The sequence below is a fragment of the Parasteatoda tepidariorum genome, chromosome X2 (genome assembly GCF_043381705.1).
Source record: "Parasteatoda tepidariorum isolate YZ-2023 chromosome X2, CAS_Ptep_4.0, whole genome shotgun sequence".
In the NCBI taxonomy this organism is placed as follows: domain Eukaryota; kingdom Metazoa; phylum Arthropoda; class Arachnida; order Araneae; family Theridiidae; genus Parasteatoda; species Parasteatoda tepidariorum.
In genome coordinates this window covers 53,516,416-53,538,645 of record NC_092215.1, presented here as the reverse complement: position 1 = coordinate 53,538,645, position 22,230 = coordinate 53,516,416, and the positions used below count along the sequence as shown (strand labels likewise).

At 29.4% G+C, this 22,230-nt stretch overlaps 1 protein-coding gene across 6 annotated transcripts in view; it reads right to left on the bottom strand.

The window, feature by feature from the left end:
• The window catches only part of LOC107443783 (plexin-A2), a 275,694-nt gene extending 266,897 nt beyond the window's left edge, over window positions 1-8,797 (bottom strand). For 2 of the 6 annotated variants that reach the window (XM_016057758.3, XM_016057792.3), the window contains exon 1: window positions 8,425-8,797. The gene's annotated coding sequence lies outside the window, so the exon portion shown is untranslated. The remainder of the gene's footprint in view (window positions 1-8,424) is intronic. The other 4 variants (XM_016057769.3, XM_071188191.1, XM_016057785.3 and 1 more) reach the window with 2 other exon arrangements.
• Between the last annotated feature and the right edge of the window lie 13,433 nt (window positions 8,798-22,230).

The window sequence follows — 22,230 nt, the reverse complement described above, 5'->3', positions numbered from 1 at the left end:
ACGATATTGTAAATTCTCCAATCGAACCAAGAACGATGTGACGCACAATGATTTGATGTCTTCGAATTACCCTTAGAAGTATCAGAAAAACAAAATGATAAAATATCAAAAACGAAACAAGTTGCATTGCCAAACTACTTTCACGTATAAAAGTAAAATATTACGAACAAAAAAAATTTACAAAGTATCGCAAAACTATCAAAGAAAGAGAAACACTCACCCCTACATAAATCGCAATAAAATTATTATTATAAAATTATATACTTAATAGAATCCAATTAAATACATAGTCTAGCACGATTTCTAAGACATACAAGCATTAGTTACAGTCTAAATATCATGATTCGAAATTCATTGTCTTAGTTGATTCTATATTTCAACTGAAATCGTGACTATTTCGAAATTGCACTTTTAATGACAAAGATACGGGGGGATATAAAAAATCTACTGCTGTATGAGAATAAGCTTAGAATTACAATAAAAAAGTGAGTTCTTTTAAACTTTCTTTGAACAAATGAAATAAGCCGCGCTTTATTATTAATGAGTTCAAAACGTGTAATCAATATCACACGCCAATTATATATCCTGTATCATATGTTTTTTTCCTATTCCTTTTCTTTGAACCAATATAACATGTACACATTCTACTAAATAACGGCACTAATACTGTACTTAATATACATAACTAGAAATTCAAGTACTTGTGAAAAAAAAATTTAATCAGCTTCTACCAGTAGTAATTATCGTTCGAAATAGGTCTCATACGCATGTAGGTCTACTATTATAAGCAATACCTACTATTACAAATAATAAAACAATAATAAATAGTAATTATAATACCTCCAAGGAGAAACAATGATTTAATATTTAAAGGCGTACTGTTATATTAATTTAGAAATCATAATTTAAATTTATATTATAAGTTATATCGTCAATTTAGTTTACAACCATTTTTAATTTATTTTCCAGGTATTTAAATATAACTAAAAAAAACTGAAACAGTAAAAAATATTTTTTTTTTTTCAAAACATAATAATAAAACTTTTTCTGCTAAAATCGGCATTAAATATGCTTTTTTTAAAACAATTTCAGTTTCTTTTATTAAACAGGGTATAAAAAGAAATGGAACTAAAAAAGATTTAAATATCAAAACGTGAACAAAAAGGGGTTAACAAAGAATTTTAATAACGGTTGTTAAAATAATTAATTGACTTAGATGGTATTTTCACTAGTGAAGAGATTAAATTTTTAGAATCTGGAATAAAACATCTCCCATTAATTCGAATAAAAATACAGCAGTGTAGAATTAAATGTAATATACTTTCCAACAAAGCAAAGACTTCGTTAAAAATACACAATACACGAAACATACCTCCTCATTCTGAGGAATTTTCATTTTATAAATATAAAATATTTTGGTTAACTATGTATTCCTTTTTATAATAAAGATTTTTTATTTTTCCTACCTAATTCAGAAAGTTTGGAACTGGGTATCAACATTTTTTTCCCTCGTCAAGTAACATGAAAACCCTTGGCTATTCAGAGAAAGGGAAGGAAAAAAAAATGTTTTAAAAAAATACGGCTTGCAGAGGGTTTTTGGGGAAGATTGTACTCCGTCCTCTTTCTTCCCTCTCGTTTCATCCCTCCATCAATGGCAGGTCTATGATCGATTGTTCTCCATTTTCGCCAAACTTTTCCGATTTCGTACAATAGAGTAGCTTTAGATAAATGTTTTTTAAAAAATCTACCCGTTCGGTCCTGCACCAAAAAATATTTAAAAAACTTAAGAAAATCGAATGGGAATGTTAAAAAAATGCTAACTTATCCTGATTTTTAAACTTAAGGTATTAGTATATGAAGTATATGTTCAACATATATGCAGTATATGTTCTTACAAACGTTCTGTTTAACCCTCAACGCTTTAATAACCAATAACTGATATTTACACTTTAAACAATGGTGACCACCGAAATTTAAAATAAATATTGCATTGGGTTTTAGGGGAAGATTGCGCTCTCTCATCCCTCAGTCCATATCCTTCCAACAATGACGAAAGATAGTTCTCCTTTTTCTTCAATTTCGTAAAGAGTAGCTTTAGATACATGTTTAAAAAAACTACCGACTCGATTGTTTATAAAAAATACTTTAAAAACTTAAGGAAATCGAACGTGAATGTTCAATAACTAAAATGAAAACTCGTCCTGGACAACCTATAGCTGATATTTATATATATTTACACTTTAAACAATATTTAAAGTATAGTTGTATTGGGTATCTGGGAAAAATTGAGATACCTCTTCGTTCGTCGTTCCTCCTGACCATATCCTTCAAACAATGGCAGCTCTATGAAAGATTGTTCTCCTTTTAGCTGAACTTTTCCTAGTTGTACAATAGAATAGCTTCAGATAAATGCTTTAAAAAACTACCGGTCCTGCCCTGCATTAAAAAAACTTGAAAAATTTAGACGTAAATTTAACGAGAATGCCAATCTGTTACGATGCTACCTCGTAGTTTTCGATTTAATTTTCCGTGGTAATGCTAGAATTAAAAAATGATATATTAGGGCTATATTTGGTAATAAATAGACCTCGATAAAGAATAAAATACACTTCAATGTATTCAACAGCATAAAGAATTGGACATTATAAAGAATTGGACATTTAACGAAGAAAATCTAATGAATCGAACAAATAAATAAGTGTATGCAAACGCAAAATGTAAATGTTGACTAAAACGAAAAAAAAAAAAAAAAAAAAAAACAGATTTTGGACCATNAAAAAAAAGAAAAAAAAAAAAAGAAGAAGAAAGTAAATTCATTAGATTCCAGAAGTATTAAAAGAACGCAAGCATTAATAAAAGCCACATGAATTTAAATTCCAAGGTAAGTGTTACAACTGATTAAAAATTAATTACCACTATCGCCAATTCAATCTTCAAATATCGATGCAAAGATAACTTCAAATACATTTCTCAAACAAAGATTTAAAGCACTAATCATTAACTAATTCTATATTTTTGGATCAATTGAAAAGGCGGAGAAATGTCATTCAATACACAATGGCTCAAGTTCATCATCTTCATTACACAACCAATTAAATATTTGGAACAATCAATCAATTAGGGTAATCAGTTATCGAAATTCTTAATTACGCTGACAGTCAAGAATTTAAATGAATTCAGCTGATTAATCCATGGTATTAATAATCATTAATGAAATCCATTGCAGTGATTAATCAATAGACACCCACCCAGGCGAGAAGGCGTTATCTTTATCCACAAAAGTTATGATTTCATTATATTTTTTTTTGTATAACACATAAGATAAATTAGAGAAGTAATTTATTCTACTTGTAGAGAAGAAATTATACAGCTATTCGAATACTGCATCATTTTTGCGCTCAAGTAATCACATTTTCATATTCATAAGATCGGGGAAGACCTCAGTTCATGTGAGCTATCAGGGATATGGGGGTCGATCATCGTAAATTAGCATTTCCCGAACAAAATGCGTGTTCTACAAGAGCTAAGGTTGGACAACTTCGACAAATAAAGAAGAAGGTACATGATATGATACTATCGATCGAGAACTTGGCAGTAGTTTTGTGGATCAGAAAAATCGAAATGTAAATCACTAGCAAAGAAAATGATGAAAATGAACGTTAAAATTTCACCCCCCCCCCAAATAAACAAAATTCATTACGGACTTTTTGCTAAAACGTTCTGTTTTGTGAAAAACCGATAACTTAGTTAAAATAAAAATCAATTGTGCTTAAAAGATAGGGGAAGTAAATAAAGAAATAACTTGTAGCAGTAATCCTTATATTTCAAGTAAAAAGAAAATTTTAAATTAGAAAATGACTAAGAACAAGTCTTAACTGAAAAAGATCGATTGCTTAAAGAGATTTTCACCTGATATTATATTACATCACTCAGTGAAACAAATATTCTAAGATATTTGTCGCATTACGACCTGTATATTTATAAATTATCTATTCTAAGACAAAGATTGTGTCAAAATTATAACACAAGTGTAGTACTTGATATAACACAAAAGTTTGAAGTTGAAATCTAGAAAACGACTTTTAAAAAGCTTGCTTTACGTTTAAAATCGTTTTCTCAAAAGTCATGTTTTTTATATTCCATAGAAGCAAATCGTTTTTTAATGAAATTTTACATTTGAAGATACTTTGTCGATATACAATAGAGTAATATAAGTTGTCAAAAGCTAGCAACCAAAGTTAACCCATTAAACAAAGTTAACTCACTTAAACTATCTTTATTTCTCACGTTGAACCTTTTTTGTAACAACCCTCACTAGAGCAATATATTCTAATTCCTCAAAAACTGAAGATTAAAACTCATTCTAGAAAATATACATTCTAAGCTTTACTAGCAGTCAGAATAACACTATAGCGCACACGACGTAAGGTCTGTAATTAAAAAGTAGCAACCATGTGACAAGAATGCCCAAAAAATGAAATGCCACTACAAAACGTAAACAAAACGGAAGGACTCGCTAATTTGAGTCTGACTACCACTCTGCCTAACTCCATGCTTAAACAAACATATCTTTGTCACAACCAGAAAAAGAAAGACAAAAACTGTAAGTGGCATATGGGCGACGAAGGAAAAAAAAAAGAAGAATAGTATCATTACAGGATTTAAAGTGTTTTTTCCAATCCTCTAATTAGTTCCACAGAAAAAAGGGTCAAGTGTGAATAATACTAGCTGTGCCACCAACCGTATCAACTGTCTCCGCCCCCACAAGATATTATTTGCCAGAAGATTTCCGATAGCGTTTTGTTCTTGTAAGGATACCAATTACATTGTTCAACTAAGCATTGCGCACAAAAAAACAATACCTATCAAAGTTACTTAAAAAAACGTTACCATATACATAGTTCTAAAGGTATCTTAATGATGTTTCGAAGATTGGTAGAAAAAAAATATAGGAAAAAACGGTAAATATAAATTCCGAAGATGTACAATAAACAAGATGTTTAGATGGCTTTGATGAAATAGGTTAGGAATATTTTTTCTCCTTACGGCAAAAACGTTACCATAGCTGCCAATATGAATATGAGAAAATCCAGTAGATTATACGAAATATTACAAATTTCATGATAATTGTTACATAATCAGGGGTCTGTTCAGAAGAAAATTGGGTCCGTTAACGGACCCTTCACAAAATATCTTTTCATAAAAACGGACCCTTCACAAAATATTTTAACTTAAAAACGGATCCTTCACAAAATAATTTTTTTTTAATCGGACCCTTCACAAATTTGTTTATCTTCATTATTGTTTTGTTAATCGAATAAACCCTTCCCAGGGCAGAAAACAAGAAAGATGGATGTAAACGAATTAAGTTTTGTCTTCGGCAGACGATTCTTCCATTATTCGTCCGAAATGAATATTCTGCGTTCAGCAGTATAGGCTAAATACCAAATATTTGTGTGTTTCACCTCTAATTTAGAAGCAGCAATTGCTGTTTATTTTTGAAAATTTAATTTTTTCATTATAATTTTACAGTTTCGAGCATAATCTTGTATCTATTTACAATTTAAAAACTCATTGAAAAAGTGTTTTGCAAAAACGGACCCTATTTGCACAAATTCATAAAAACGGACCCTGGTTGAAAGAATGTGAGTAATTTTTTCACAATTTCACGAAAAACGGACCTTTCACAAAATGTCTGGACAGATCCCTGATAATGTTTTAAATATTTTATACATAAGGAATTTTTATCGTAATCAAGATAGAAAACTGCAATATTTTCCTGTTATGACATTAAATATACTTAGAGGCCCGCTTCATTATGTATTAGTAATATTTATTTAAATATTTAAGCAAGCAATAAAATCTATTTCAATAGGAATTTTTTACGACACTTACTCAATTTAAGGGAATTTTCTAAAATGTACGAAAACCAGGAGAATTTTTATTAAATCAGTAGACCAGGAGAAACTGGCAAAATCCAGTAGAATTGGCAGCTATGCGTTACATATAAAACAGACGAAATTTTTTTAAAATAAAAATATCCACATATACAATAACGATTATTTTAAATTATCTACTTTTAAAACGTTCCATTTTAACTATTGAATGGTAAGCGTTGAATCGTTTTAAGGAAAAAAATGTCTGGAAATTTTATTCAAATTAATTTCGAATTTATTATAATTCATTCCTACATCCAACCTACATTTATATACAACCTAAACTAAACGTTTTTAAATTCTTAAAATTGTAAAAATAGTGTGCAATAAATCTAAAGCAAACTTCATCAGGAATCTGAATTGTGTAAATAGCTCTCTGGTAAATGATCCAGGGCGTCCTGCAAATGGCTGCCCAATGTTCGGATACAAGGTTAATTTTCACAAATTCACTTAATGAGACCTATTACTAACCTCTTCAAATGTTTCCATCTTTTATTAATTATCCCCCTTAATGACCATTGCAAACAAAAAGCATATTATCAAGCAATTTAAATATATTGAGGTAAAAACCCTCAAAACTTCTCATTATTCAATAAATTTTCCCGTTAGAACGAAAAAGGAAACAAAGGGGACATTCAGAAGCAAGATGGGTGTTTGACGGGTCTAGGGGTCGTATTATAAATGTCCTGTAAGGGGCAGGAAATGACTGGACTAGGCGCCACGATTTTCGGAAAACTATACCATGAACTGTCTAGTAGGCGTGTTTGACACTGGATGCTTTGAAAGGTGCTTCAGTAAACACATCTGTTTTCGATTTTTTCCCCCTTGCTTAACGGTCATCAATCTTTCAAAATCTTTTTTGATCATTGCCGAAGTTATGGGTCATACAAATCCACGTCCAAAAGTATAAAATCCAAAAAATTCCAGCCATTTTCTTTTAAAGATACGGCAGAGAAATGCATTTATTTGTCTTTAAAAAAGTATACCTTTCTATTAAAATAACTATAATATCAGGTGTGTATTAATTGGGAACAAGGTAGTAATCCTGAGAAGTAAGTTTCATAATATGGTAACAAACATTTACCGAATTAAAGAAAAAAAAAAGACCACTTAAAAGAAAATACTAAAGATTGCACGGAACTTTAAATGAAACTTAAAATCACGGATTGTTATTTATTATTTAAGAATACAGAATCTTTAAGACGTTGGACGGGGGTCATCAAAGTGATCGATATCGTCCTTTGTAGTTCGACATAAATAAGGGATCGACGAATACCGATCCTATTCAACCTGCGATCGTATTTATGAGCGATCAAAAAAGTTTGGTGGCCCTTCCGTTATATCATCCCAGTTTTTAAGAAGATAAAGAGAAAAAAAATCCTCGAAATTATATCCTGCTTTGAAACAAAACCACGGCATAAAAATTCTCGGAACGGAGCTTTACAATAACTTAAAAACACGAATTGTTCTTTATTCTAACGGAATAAAATATTCTTAAAACATTAGAGGAGGGGTCATAAGTGATCGATACCGACCTTTTAAGTTCGACTTAAATAAATGAATACCGATCCTCTTCAATTTAAAATTTTGCGATCGTTCTGATGGGTGATTAAAAAAGTTTGGTGGCTCTTGCGCATTATCTTCTTTGTTTGGAAACAAAAAAATGCACAAAAATTATATTCATTATTAACCCTGCTCTGAAACAAATCCAAGGCATAAAAATTTTAGATCAAATGGAGGGCTTATACTTCCTCACCTGTTTATTTGCATTAAGATACATAATTCTAACAACATAATACTAAATAAATAACTAAATATTTCACAATCTTAAGAAGATTTTATGAAATCATACCAATAAAACAGTATCTATTCAACCAAGGACCCGGAGCTGTGTTTTTCCTCAAAGCTAAGGCCAGAGCTCTAAATTTTCCATGATCCAGGAATTTAATTGTATGCTCTCGAACAAAGTTGCTGGAGAAAAACTATTCTCAACATTAAAATACGCTAATAATGATCTAAGATCAAATATGAAAGATGATTTATTAGATTAAATTCATTTCTCAAAAATAAAATAACTAAGGTCCGAATTAAATTAAATTTGTATTTTTTGTAAAAGCTGATAATTTTTATATTGAAAATTTCAAATTAATATCTAAAACTGAAAAGCGCGCGTAAATAAAAATGAAACTGTCCGGAGCTAAACTTATTAACTAAGAACGGAGCTGGAACATTGAAAATTTTTCGACTCCGAATCCTTGTACTTAACTATAAACAATAAGGATTACTTAAATAAGTAATTTCAAATGCTTTTAGTTACTTTACCTATAATTAAATTGAATAAATAAATAAGAGAGCTTTAGATATATTGACGCAATTATTAATAATAATCTTATTGTATTTATCAAATCAAATATTTAATATTTATGAAATGCATTTTTTATTACATTATTTTAAAGAATTATTAATTTTTGCAATAATCGCTACTCACCGGCCGGAAAACAAAAACTCCAAGAAATATCCAAATATTTTACTGCAAACTCAATCACTGATGCTTTTCCATAACAAAAAGTTTGTAAGCTGGTAGTCTTTACAATCCAAAATAAATGAAAACTCACACTCTATCCACGGTGGTCCGATATATAGCATCATTCATGTTTTACAAATCACAGCAATTCTAAAACGAAACAAAAACAACGAAATCTCGCCAAGGGATCGGTGTTGTATTTGGTGAACGATCGTCTTGGAAGCCGCTTGTGGGGCAACAACGATATGAGTCACTCTGACCTTTTGTAAAGTGCGGGTAAGTTAAAGACAACTGAAAGACTCAGCTGCCGGCTTAGCTGGCTATCAACTGAATGAGCGAGCAGTCGTCCGCCATCCAATGGTGACTAGGGGGTGGGTCCTCAAGTCTCTGGTGCACAACGCCATCTATTTGAGAATTCTGACACTATTACCGATTCTTTTATTTCTCACTTCGGTCAATAGGAATTCGACTTTCATCAAACTCTGGCGCCTGCGCAAAATTGTTTTGAGGGGAAACGAAAGCCGGAGGCTGATGTTTCGGAACTTGGGCAAAAGAATAAAGCTTTTTCAGCTTTCAAACTTTTTCTAGAAATAATTAGAAATAGATGAAATACGATCGCAACACCTGAATGCTCTAATAATAGCATTTTATCAATCATCTCTGGAGAATATAAGAATTCAGAGAAAAAAATGCATAATTATAAAAATTGTACATTTTTTACACTCTTTAAGCCTATATCGTATCAAGGAATATAAATTATCGAATATTGAAAGTGTAATTCTATGAAAATTGTATATTTTTTTACACTCTTTAAACCTATATCGTATCAAGTAATATAACTTATCGAATATTGAAAGTGCAATTCTATGAAAAATGTATATTGTTTACCCTCTTTAAGCCAACATCGTATCAAGTAATATAAATCATCAAATGCTGAAAAAAAAAGTATTTGCATTAAAGGGCATTCGATAAGAGCTGTTTTCTAAACTTAATTCTTAATAAATTCAACTGAAATTTGTTTAAAATGATAGTCAATAAATTTGATTTGAATTTATAATATAAGAGTATAAAAAAAGTTGTCCAAATAAAAAATTTTTACTCCATTTTAACCTGCATGGCATAATTTGACTAAATAATATGAATTAGTCAGTATTAAAAAAAAATAAAAATATTTTAAAAGAGAAGCATTTGAGCTGAACTAATCTTTAAAATCCAAACAATCAATAAATTTGATTAAATTTGATCATTTGATTTGGATTTATAATGCAGGAATGGGAAAAAAGTATCTATTTGCTTATTGTTTACACTCGCCAATTGTATCATTGTTTCAAGTAATACAAATTATGCTACATTGGAAATAAATGAATAAAAGTATTTTCATAAAAAAAATTGAGCTGCATTGTTTTATAAGCTAAACAATCATAAAATTTTTCATTGTTAATATAGATAGAGATTTCCTCCAGACTGGATAATTATTCATAGTAAAAATGATCAAAATCAAGGATCTAGCTTTAGAATCTCATTGCCGTAGAGCTAAACAAGGAAGGTTTCCGAGGTTTTCTAGGAAGATTTCCGGGGTTTCTACAAAAAAAAAAAAAAAAAAAAAAAAAAAAAAATGATACGAATCTTGACTCAGGAGATTCTCTTGTCTTCTTTGTTGGTTACAAAATTTAAACGATATGCAAAAGGGGGTGATTTGTTTTTTATCTTGAGTCTCACGTTCCCGAAGTTCTCTTGGAACATCATTACTTCTTCTTTTTTCAATTTGCATCCTTGATCTTATTTTTTTTTTTCTTTTTAGACTTTGCGTCAGATATAGTTTATAGCATATTTTATTACTATAAGAAGGTATTAATAATTTTCTGTAAAAATCTATATAAATGTAAAGCTTTTTTTGAAATAATAATAATATTATTGCTCGTAAAATGAAAGCTAACACGGAAGTTTTAGACAATTTAAGGAACCATATTTAAATTGAGTACATTTAAACTAAAGTTTCAAGAAAAAAATGAAAAGTATTCACAATGATTTCACTCAAAAATGAAAGTTTTAAGAGATCTTAGCGAATCTTTTCAGAAGTCCTTAAAGTCATTTCAGGTTTTATGAATGCTTATTGAGAAAAAAAAAATTTTTTTTGCATAACCTCTATAAGAATTTATGTAAACCTCTGAAGATATAAGAATTTATGAAACCTCTATAAGAATTTATGAAACCTCTATAAGAATTTATGTAATCATAGCGGGATTTAAAAAATCTTCAGTTAACATTTAAATCACCCTAACGATTGATAAGGGAAAGCTTTCGATTTTAGTTGCCCATAGAAACTCTATATAATTTCATATAAAAATATATCATATTTAATGTTAGGTCATTGAGCTATTAAAATTGAGTCGTATTACATGAACATCCGATTATTTAATATTAAAAGTTATTCAGGGTGTTTCCCCTTTCCGCACTATACGTTTGGTTCTGTACTTTAATTAACATCATACTTTACCTACAGTTCGTGAAAGAAAATCATTTATACGAATCGAAATGTTTTGTTTTTAAGTTTCCTAATAGGTACTTTACCTGCGTCGCACTAGAGCTGCGCAATGAGCTACTGGTGATGGTCTGGGAAGCATCTCTGAGGATGATCCGAAGACATACGATCGCAATTTTTATCCTCTGCAGAGGGGATGGCTCCCCTGCGTTGGCAGCCAGACGACCAGAGCTTGAAATCAAGCACTTTAAGACAGAACAGCTTGGCGAGGACCAATGCAGCACACCCTAGGTCCCTTCGCAGGCTAACCAAAGTGGTCACCCACTTGCTTACTGATCGCAGCCAGTGATGTCTGACTTCAGTGTTCTACTGGGAACTGTGTCTTTACGATGCGTCCACTCCGTGACAAGTTTCTTAATGGAAATATTTTATTAACGTTTACTTTTAAGAGCTAATAATTTATTTTATATCTATTTCTAGCTTATTTTATATCTAATTAAGATTTATTGTTTTTAAGTTAATTAATGGTTATATTTTATTAACGTTTACTTTTATGAGTTTATAAAATTATTTTACATCTGTTTCTAACATATTTTATATCTAATTAAGATTTGTTGCTAAGTTCCTTAAGAGTAATATTTTATTAACGTTTATTTTTATGAGCTTATAATTTTATTTTATATCTATTTCTAACTTATTTTCTATCAAATTAAGATTTATTGTTTTTAAGTTAATTAATGGTTATATTTTATCAACGTTTACTTTTATGAATTTGCAAACTTATTTTATATCTGTTTCTAACATATTTTATATCTGATTAAGATTTGTTATTTTTAAGTTCCTTAATAGTAATATTTTATTAACGTTTATTTTTATGAGTTTACAAAATTATTTTATATCTATTTCCAACATATTTTTTTTATCTAATTAAGAATTGTTATTAAGTTCCTTAATAGTTATATTTTATTAATGTTTGTTTTTATGAGTTGGCAAACTTATATCTGTTTCTAACATATTTTATAGCTAATTAAGATTTTTTGTTTTAAGTTCCTTAATAATATTTTATTAACGTATATTTTTATGAGTTCATAAACTTATTTTATATCTGCTTCTAACTTACTTCATATCTAATTAAGATTTGCTGTTTTTAAGTTCCTTAATGATAATATTTTATCAACGTTTACTTTTATGAGTTTGCAACCTTATTTTATATTTGTTTCTAACATATTTTAAAACTAATTAAGACTTGTTATTTTTAAGTTCCTTAATAGTTATATTTTATTAACGTTTACTTTTAAGAGCTAATAATTTATTTTATATCTGTTTCTAACATATTTTAAAACTAATTAAGATTTGTAATTTTTAAGTTCCTTAATAGTTATATTTTATTAACGTTTACTTTTATGAGTTTACAAATTTATTTCATATCTCTCGCTTTAAAGAACTATTTCAGAATTTCATATTTTGTAAAAGATCTTTTGAAACTGAAACTACGCTTGAAGAAACATAGTTTCGCCTTTAAGAAGCGTCTTGAGTTTATGTATTTAAATAATGTATTATTTTTATTTATTCGTGATTCTTCGTTGGAGACATGATATATTTGCCCTCGCCAATGTTGACCAATGTGCTCTTGCTCTTTCCGCTTACGTTGGCAAGGTTGTAACAGGGTTTTTCAATCATCATTCTTTTTTGGCTTAAAAAGAAAGCTTTTTCCATCACATTCTAAGCGAACAGCCCATTTTTCAGAGACTGCTCCATCAGTTTTTTGATCAACGTCGCATGTTGATTTACATTCTTTCATGGCTTCATAACTCTTCTGTTACGGTGAAGAAAATTGACATACGGGACATATTCTGCATATATTTGTCTTTTTCTACCTACCTTGCATGAAAGAAAATAAGAGGAACAGAGGTAAGTTTTTTTTTTTTTTCCTTCTTCGCATTTTTTAAACCTTGGTATTGATTTGTTCGGGCTAAAGAAATTTACGTTAACAAAACTAAATAATATAAAAGCTGTGTATTTATTCAATATAAAGTTTTAAACGATTCAAAATAAAAAAAATAAAAATCTTTGAGCAACAAAGTTTAAGAAACTTTTTTTCTTCAATCGAAGGACAAAGTTTACCTTGATTCACTGCAAAAAATTACGGCATAATTGGCATAATTTAAAAAAAATTTATGATTGATTTTTTCCCGTAAAATAATTCAAATCAAAATACAAATTTACCAAAAATTGAATTATCTTACAAAATGGAAATTCAAATCGAGAGTCATTTTACAGTTGGGAAAGAGTAAATGAGCAATTAATGGGAAAGAAACAAGAATAGGTTAATTTTTGATAACTTCTTAGACTAGAGCAGTAATATAAGGATAAACCTGAAGCAACATTATGATATTGTCGCTAGAAGACATATTTTCTACAAAAATAGTTAGATGATAATATGCTACTTGCTACCACTTAATCTGTACAGAAAGAAAGTGTTTCGTCACGCGTTATCGCGCGATCTGACATCGATAGTAATAATCTTTATTTTACGGTAGTTTGTCTCATGCTTACGTAATCTCTTTTGTTGCTAATGCTTACATTATCTGCACTTATAATAATTCCAATTGGTTAATGCGACATATCTAACGGTAATTACTGTAATCGAATAAGATAGGCAGAATTAGTTTAAAAAAAATTCCTTTTGAACATTTTTTCTCAGGATCGAGGGAAATATATATTTTTCTTTTCGGTAGAAAAAATAATTCGCCAATACTTTCGACAAAACACAATTCTTTTCACTGAATTTACGATTTTATCGCATTTGGCAAGGTGGCACATGCTTAACAAGAATCCTTTATATACATATATATAAAAGGGGAAAAAATGATTATTGGTGAAAATTTACAGGAATTTGAAATTAAAGATAAATTTTTTCTGGAACTTAAGATATTTTTTAATTCCTAGAATTAATGCTAAATTTTTACTGTTAATGAAGGCATGTGGATAAAATTATTTCAATTGAAATGTTAATAATTAAGTAAAGTTTTTACTGGAATGTATGATAAACTTTTAATGGAATATATGATATACTCTTGGTAGAATACATAATAAGCTCTTACCAGCAATAATGATAAGCATTTACTGGAATTTCAATAATCCTTTCCTTCTGAAATTAAAGATAAACTTACTAGAATCGAATAAAAGCTTTTGTTTAACTTGAGGTTTAAACTCCAACTGGAATTGAAAGTAAAACAAATGGAGTCTTAAGTTTTAATTTCTTTTTTCCAGTTTCTTCTCGCTATTGTTCAACTCATTTCAACAATCAGCCAAAACGCTACTCATTCTCTTTTGTAGCCACCGTCATTGTTTCGCGGCAGAAGCTTCAAAACAACTAATTTGTGCTGATCATAATTTTCTTCACCAGAATATCCCAGAGCACCATTTATTTTCATTTGCTCTAGGTCAAAGATGAGGGGGGATTGAGGAAGATGTAGATTTGCGTCATCAATGGGCCCCTTTCTCACGACGTTCGGACAAGATCACTTCTGCTATTTATATTACAGCTTGTCACCAGACAAGTCTAGGATCAGAAATAGATGATAGAGTAGCTCCGATTGACGTTCCCAACACCCCTAGCAAATACATCGGAAGATGGTAAAATGATTTTCTATAAACGTCACCCATAGCAGAACATAGCTTCAGAACATTCATAAAAATAAAATAAAAATATAGGCTACAAGGCTGTCATTTTTACTTTGATTGATAGATTCAATAAGTCAAAATCTATTTTTTTTAAACAATCTAAGTACACTTAGATTGCTAAAATTACCTATTGAATTTGATTTATGATATAAAAAAAAGTATACCAAAACTACCAGAATATGTTAAAATTTACCGTTTTTCTGGCTCTAAGGGAACATAAAAATAATCGGTATTTTTACCGACGCTCTTAAGTAATGCTTTTTGAGAAATTAATAGTGACACATGGTTGTATAATTTGCGATGAAATTTGGCTAATTTTGTAAAATGTGTTAATTTAACGTGATATCTTAGAGCATGGCATCAAAACAATTAAGACAATTAAGTTTGATTTTCAGATTTGGATTTTGTACTAAATGTGTGGTACTAAGAACTATAATTTTGAAAACCGGAAACCGTTACCATATGAACGGTGAAGTTACTAAATAAATGGCTTTCATATATTTTGGTTTTTATTAGTCAAATAATGCTTTTTTTTTTTCTTTTTTTTTTAAAGTATACAGTACGGTACTAAATTTTTTTTTCTCCGTGTGGAATAGTAGATTATTTTTTAAAAATTATAAATGTTGATTTGAGAAACCATGTTAAAGGAAATTATGTAAGTTGTAATTTAACGCTGTAGTTTTTAAATATTTTTTTTTTATGATAATGAAAATTTAATTTCAGCTATTAGTGAGTTAAACATCAACTACGTTAGGCTTCAAATCAAATTATAAAAACATATGAGGCTTTTGGCTTTAAATTAGTCTAAACCTTTTTTCTTCTTTTTTTAAATAACCTAAATACTCATAAATTGTCAATAATATCTATTTGATTTGCTTCATGAAGAAATAGCCAAGTGACTTTAAAACTAATAATAAGATTTCCGATTTCAATTTAAGTTCTAGTTATTTATTTACTCATTTTCTTTGCCGCATTATTCAATGATACTATTTTTAAAAAGAAAAGTTCATTTGAGAAACCACGTGAAAGAGAATTTCGCAAATTATAGTTTAACTATGCAATTTTTTTAAATTAAAACTGTTCTTAACAATTAAATGCTAATTTTCAATTTTCTTTTCAGTAATATTGTAGATCAAGAATTAAGCAACGACTAGATAATGCTTCGAACAAATATCGCTAAAAAGTACATTAAATTGTGAACATTTTTGAGTTAAATAAATATATTTTTCAATGAATTTTTTGAAACACCAAGCTGTTAGGAACATAAATTCTTAACGGTATGTTGAACAATTGAATCGATAAATTAGTTTTACCTTGTGCTTTTTTACCGCTTCATCTTATACCTGAAGGAACTAGATACGTGATTAAATCGTTTTTTTTAAAGTCCCCCACCCCATTTAATTTTCCACCAATGCCACTCTCAGAAATAAAACTCTCCCTTTTGACGATTCGGCAATCCTTGAGCCGTATTTCATTAATTTTGAGAATCACTTCGTCACGAAATCATGCGATTTGTGACGAAGCGCAAACTTTCAAATATGTGACGAAAGTGTTTCCTCAACTCAAAAACTCATCGTAGTGCTTTGTGGGAAATTATTATCTAGAATTACGAAACTTGTATGAAAATTAGCCGATCGAAAATAAAGTGACCAAAAAAAAAAGAGGTAAACGGTTTGTATGGTGCGTATGGAGTTGGCCTCGTACCAGGAAAATTCCGGGTTCGAACACTGCTTTGGGTATGGGTGTAATTTATCTTTTTGTTTTATATGTCTCTCTTGTGCTTTTAATGTGACATTGATCTAGGCATATGGTACCTACGATAAAGTGATTAATAGAAAAATTAGATAAATTAGGCACTAAAAATTTTTTATTTATTTATTTCTTTTTTTGAAAAAAGTAGAATGATGAAATAATTTCTTAATTTTAGCGGAATTCGTTTCCTCGAAAAAGTGATAGTTATTTCGTCATTTTGACGAAATATTTACTTGGGGCATATACCAGGAAGCGGTTTCGTCAAATATGTTAAAAGTTTCGTGAAATTTAAGTATTCAGTGTTTGGAAGGCGGTATTTCTTTTTCTTCTTTTCTTTTTTCGTTCTTTTCTTTTTTCTTTTTTTTTCTTTTTTAAAATTACTCCACTACAAATAAGGAAGAATTTAAACTGAATGTACGATTCTTATAAGTTCATTTGTTTGTTAATGCGCTATTAAAAATATTGTGGGATAATTAAAAAAAAAAAAAAAGAAAGAAAGTCAAACAAACAATAAGAAAAATGAAATATGAATTTCTATATATTTTAATATTTAAAAAAATAATGAATATTGCTTTTGATGCTATCTATTTCAGCATTTAAAGGGCCTCCTTAACATAAAATTCTGCTTATGATATACGCTCAAGAAATCATAACAAAATTGCTCAACTTAAGTTTTGTTTACTCATAAAATATATGCTATCAAATTCATAAAATATATATCTTCTCTAAAAAAAAGAAAACAAAAACAAATAAAGACATCTCTTTTATCAAACGTCTACGTTTTTACGATACCCAAATTCAATACTTTTCACAACGTAAAAAATACGAGGATAGAATAAACCATATCACTGTGAAAAGAATAAAACTTGAGCTAAGAATATTTTTGCAATGATTTTATTTAATAGCTTTCTATCTTTCTGCATTATTCGCGTTGCTCAGTATCTGCATGAATTCTTTACTCTCCGACGATAAATCAATAAAATGAATGATAGGTTATTTGACATTGTTAGATGACGCGAAATTTATGGATATGAGTTGGTTCCGTATGTGTAAACAGATGCAAAGGGTATCATCGTATTTTACTCAAGTGAATAGCGATTTATTTTGTCAATTATTGCATATTTTATTGAATATTGGAATCGTAATATTTTTTTTAATTATTCTAATCTTTTAAATTTGTAAATTATTTTGATGACATATTAACTCTTAATATTATAAGCGCTTAATTAATATAGCATATACCAGCGGGATAAAAAAAAATTTAAGTTTATTTTCATTTTTTATTTATTTATTTATTTATTTATTTATTTATTGTAATTTATCATTTATTATTTTTTATTTTTCTGCATTATTAGTTTTGCTCAGCATCTGCAGGAATTCTTTTACTCTCTGACGATAAATCAATAAAATGAATGACAAACTATTTGGATATTGTTAGATGACACGAAATTTATGGATATGAGTTGGTTCCGTATGTGTGAATAGATGCAAAGGGTATCATCGTATTTTACTCAAGTAAGTAGCGATTTATTTTGTCAATTATTGCATATTTTATTGAATATTGAAATCGCAATTTCCTTTTAATTATTCTAAATTTTTCAATTTGTAAATTACTTTAATGATGATGACATATTAACTCTTAATATTATAATCTTAATTAATGTAGCATATACAACCGGGATAAAAAAAATTAAGTTTATTTTCATTTTTTTTCTGTTTTTTTTTAAAATTAGTTCTTTTATTATTATTTTTTTTCACTATTTGTTTTGGCCAGCATCTGCACCAATTCTTTTCTATCCGACGATAAATCAATAAAATGAAGGATTAGTTATTTGACATTCTTAGATGACACGAAATTTATGGATATGAGTTGGTTCCGTATGTGTAAATAGTTGCAAAGGGTATTATATAAAGGGTATTAATAAAGGGTAAAGTATTTCAATCAAGCGAATATCTCTTTATTTGTCAATTATTGCATATTTTATTAAATATTGAAGTCATAAAATTTTTTGGTAAAATTTCATATGTTTTTTTAAATTTATAAAACATTTTGATGACAAATTAACCGTTAAAATAAGCTTAATTCATATTGGATCATCATCGGGATACAATTTTTTTTTTATTTATTTTTATTTTATTTTTGTGTATTTTTTACTTCTCTGCACTATTTGTTTCAGCCAGAATCTGCATGAATTCTTTTCCTTTTGACGATAAATCAATAAAATGAATGATAGAGTATTGATATATTTTTGTAAGGTTATAAATTTTTTAAATTATAAATTTTTTAATTTCATAAAATATTTTGATGACAAATTTACTGTTTATAACTAAAAGCATAATTTACATAGTATTTTCAGCTGGATAAAACTTTTTTTAAAATTTACTTTTCTATTATTTTTAAGTGTCCTTTTTACATTTCCGCACTATTCGCTTTGGTCAGCAAGAAATCATAACCACTATGACCTCCGCAACATCATAACTGCCACAATAACACATCACAACATGCTAATTTCCTATGTCAATAGTACAAATGATTTGCAATTTTGAAGATATGATTCCAATAGCTTAGTCAGGAGATCGATAATTTTAATTTTACTCTTTGCTTATTTCGTTACATTTTAAAAACTTTTAAGCGAAGTCTTGATTTGTCATTGCTGCCATTATATAAATTTTCCTAAAGGCCTGTTTACACGGTCCAAGTTCTTGAATACGAGAACTTGGAGGTATTTCTCTCTCCAAGAAATTGGATGATTCGTCAACACTATCCAAGTTCTTCAATGTCACTGATTGGTCGGATGAAAAACCTGCGCATCATATTCAACATTATAAAATCATGCTTACATGAATTCAAAATTATTCAATAAATTCAAATAAAATCATAATAACACAAAAAGACCCTAATAGATTAATTTATTTGGATTCAAATATATGAAAATGGACAACAAAATGACGTAATCTGGTGCCTGCTTGTTGTCATCACAAAACTTCAGAAGCTGATTGGTTAAGGAAGGAGAAACTTGGATGAAAAGTAGAACATGCTCTATTATCATCCAAGGACATGGATCAAGAACTTGGATGATCGTTTACACTATCCAAGCTCAAAGCAAAACAAGTTTCCATCAATATCAATCAATCTTCGTCTAAGAACTTGGATAGTCTAAACAGGCCCTTAAGGCCTGTTTATACGTTCCAAGTTTGTGGACGAAGATTGATGGGAACTTGTTTTGCTTCGGAACTTGGATCGTGTAAACGATCATCCAAGTTCTTGATCCATGTCCTTGGATGATAATAGAGCATGTTCTACTTTCCATCCAAGTTTTTTCTCCCTTAACCAATCAGCGTCTTAGGTTTTGTGACGTCAACAAGCAGGCATCAGATTATGTCATTTTGTTGTCTGCTTTCATAGTCCAAATAAATTGATCTGTTACGGTTTATTTATGTTATTATGATTTTATTTGAATTTATTTAGTAATTTTAAACTTTTGTAAGTATTATTTTATAATGTTGAATATGATGCGCAGGTTTTTCATCCGACCAATGAGTGACATTCAAGAACTTGGATAGTGCCGACGAATCCTGCAATTTCTTGGACAGAGAAATCCCTCCAATTTCTCGAATTCAAGAACTTGGACCGTGAAAACAAGCTTTAACTCTGTTTGAACTAGGGTGCACAACAGTAGTAGTTAGAGCATACTACTACGTTTCCGGAGGTGCTTGGTTTGAATCCGGCAACCAACAATCGTTATCCCTCCTAACCACATTCGAGACTATGAATTTTTCTCCAAAATGATCATATGGTGTTTCAATTATGAATGCGTGTTTCATTTTGAGCGAGGTTTTCAAATTCAACATTTATTTGTTTTGGTTTTGGAGCTATCTTGGCAATTTTTTTTGCTTAATTTTGAGAAAAACTCTTTTACAGTGTTTCGCACTATTGACCAACATCTACCTGAATTCTTTACTCCCTGGCGATAAATCTATAAAATGAAAAATAGATTACCTGGCATTGTTAGATAACGCGAAATCATGCATTTGAGTTTGATCCAATCGGTAAACAAATGCAGAGGGTATCATCGTATTTTACCCAAGTAATATCGATTTATTTTATTAAAGTTTTCATTTTTGCTTACACGGGTGAATATCGATTTGCTTCGACATTAAAATAATATTTTTGTAAATGCATTTTAAATAAGAATTTTAGGCAGACAAATCAAAAATATTATACAATAAATTAGTTCCCTCGTAGTTTGGATAGTATAGAAAATAATTGAAACAGCCAGTCAAATACCAGAAAATATACATATCCGGCATATCAGCTTTTTGAGTTTCAAAAGGGTTGTAACGCAGCAATTTCTACCAAACCTATTGATTTATTATTTATTATTTATTATTATTTATTATTTATTATTATTTATTATTTATTATTATTTATTATTATTTATTATTTTAATCCTATTGATTTATACGTTCATAAATGCCAAAAGTGATGTTCTGAGTTCAATTCCAGTAGTTTTGATAACTACGACTCGTACAGATCAGGAAGTCTAATCCTGAAAAGAATTAGTGAATTGTGCCTCATCTGCAATACTCGCCTGATATTGCACCATCAGATCTCCATTTTTTCCGATTGCTACAGCATTGCTAAGCGGTAAAAGTAGGATCGAATATTTGAAAGTTGTGAAAAATGACATTTTCTGATATTTTGTGATTTCAGAGAATATGAAAATTTGCACCTTAGAAGGCGAAAAGTTGTTGATAATAAGACGAAGGTCATTGATTAAAAATCGAAATTTTTTTTAGAAATTTACCTATTTGAATTTAATGTTAAGAAAAAACGATATAAAATTTCTGTCCGCAATTACATATTATAATGTAAGGAAATTTCCACAAATCCAATACATTTATAATTTATTACGGCGTTTCAAAAATTAAATAGAAATCTAGAAGTCATTCAGGCACAATATCACATAACAGCATTCTTCAAATAAGATATAAACTCAGAAAACCCATTTTAAATAAGAACACATCTAAGACAAATATTCTAAGAAAAAGAAAATCAAAAATTATTTGGCAAATAGTAGAAGAGGCTCTTTTCTAGTCCACGGTCCGAGGATTTGATAAATGATGCAAGAACACTTAGTAGGCAGGCGAGGGAAAAATATAAATCACTCCTCAAACCTAGAACCACCTTATTCTTGTGTCCAGGCTTGAAGGCGTGCCTAACTCTATTTTCCTTCAATATAGGAAAAAATAGTGAGAAAAAGTGAATTAATGTTATCGTCTGCTTAATAATGGAAGAAATCCGATGTCTTTATAACTGTAGCAAAAAGCGTAATCTTTATGAATGAAAGATTCTATTGTTGTTTGTGAGTTGAGAGGGTTTCTTTTAAATGTCAGACAAAAGCTCCAATTTCAGAGACTTAGCTTTTATATCCTAATTGGTTGAGACGCTATAAATCAAACAAAGAATGACATAAAAGTTATTTATAATAGACAGTTTTCATTTGCTTTTAGAAAAACATATGATCTCTTATATTTTATTTTATATTTTTATACTGAAGGTGAGCAGCCGTCCCAATTCAGAGTTTACGACTATCAATGTACAACTTCGCTCTCTTGTAATTTTGAACCCAATCCAAAAAACAAGGGAACTCCTGGATCAAGCATTGGGACAAACTAGCCATCGTGGAGGACTTTTTGATGGAACTAACCCGTATTTGCGTTACATGGTGAGAAAACAACTAAAACCTTCCATGGTTTGCCGATGGTAAGGGGATTCAACTCGTAATCCGTCTACCACTGAAGATAATTTACGACAGCACTGTGGTCGGTACAAGCAGGGACAGAAT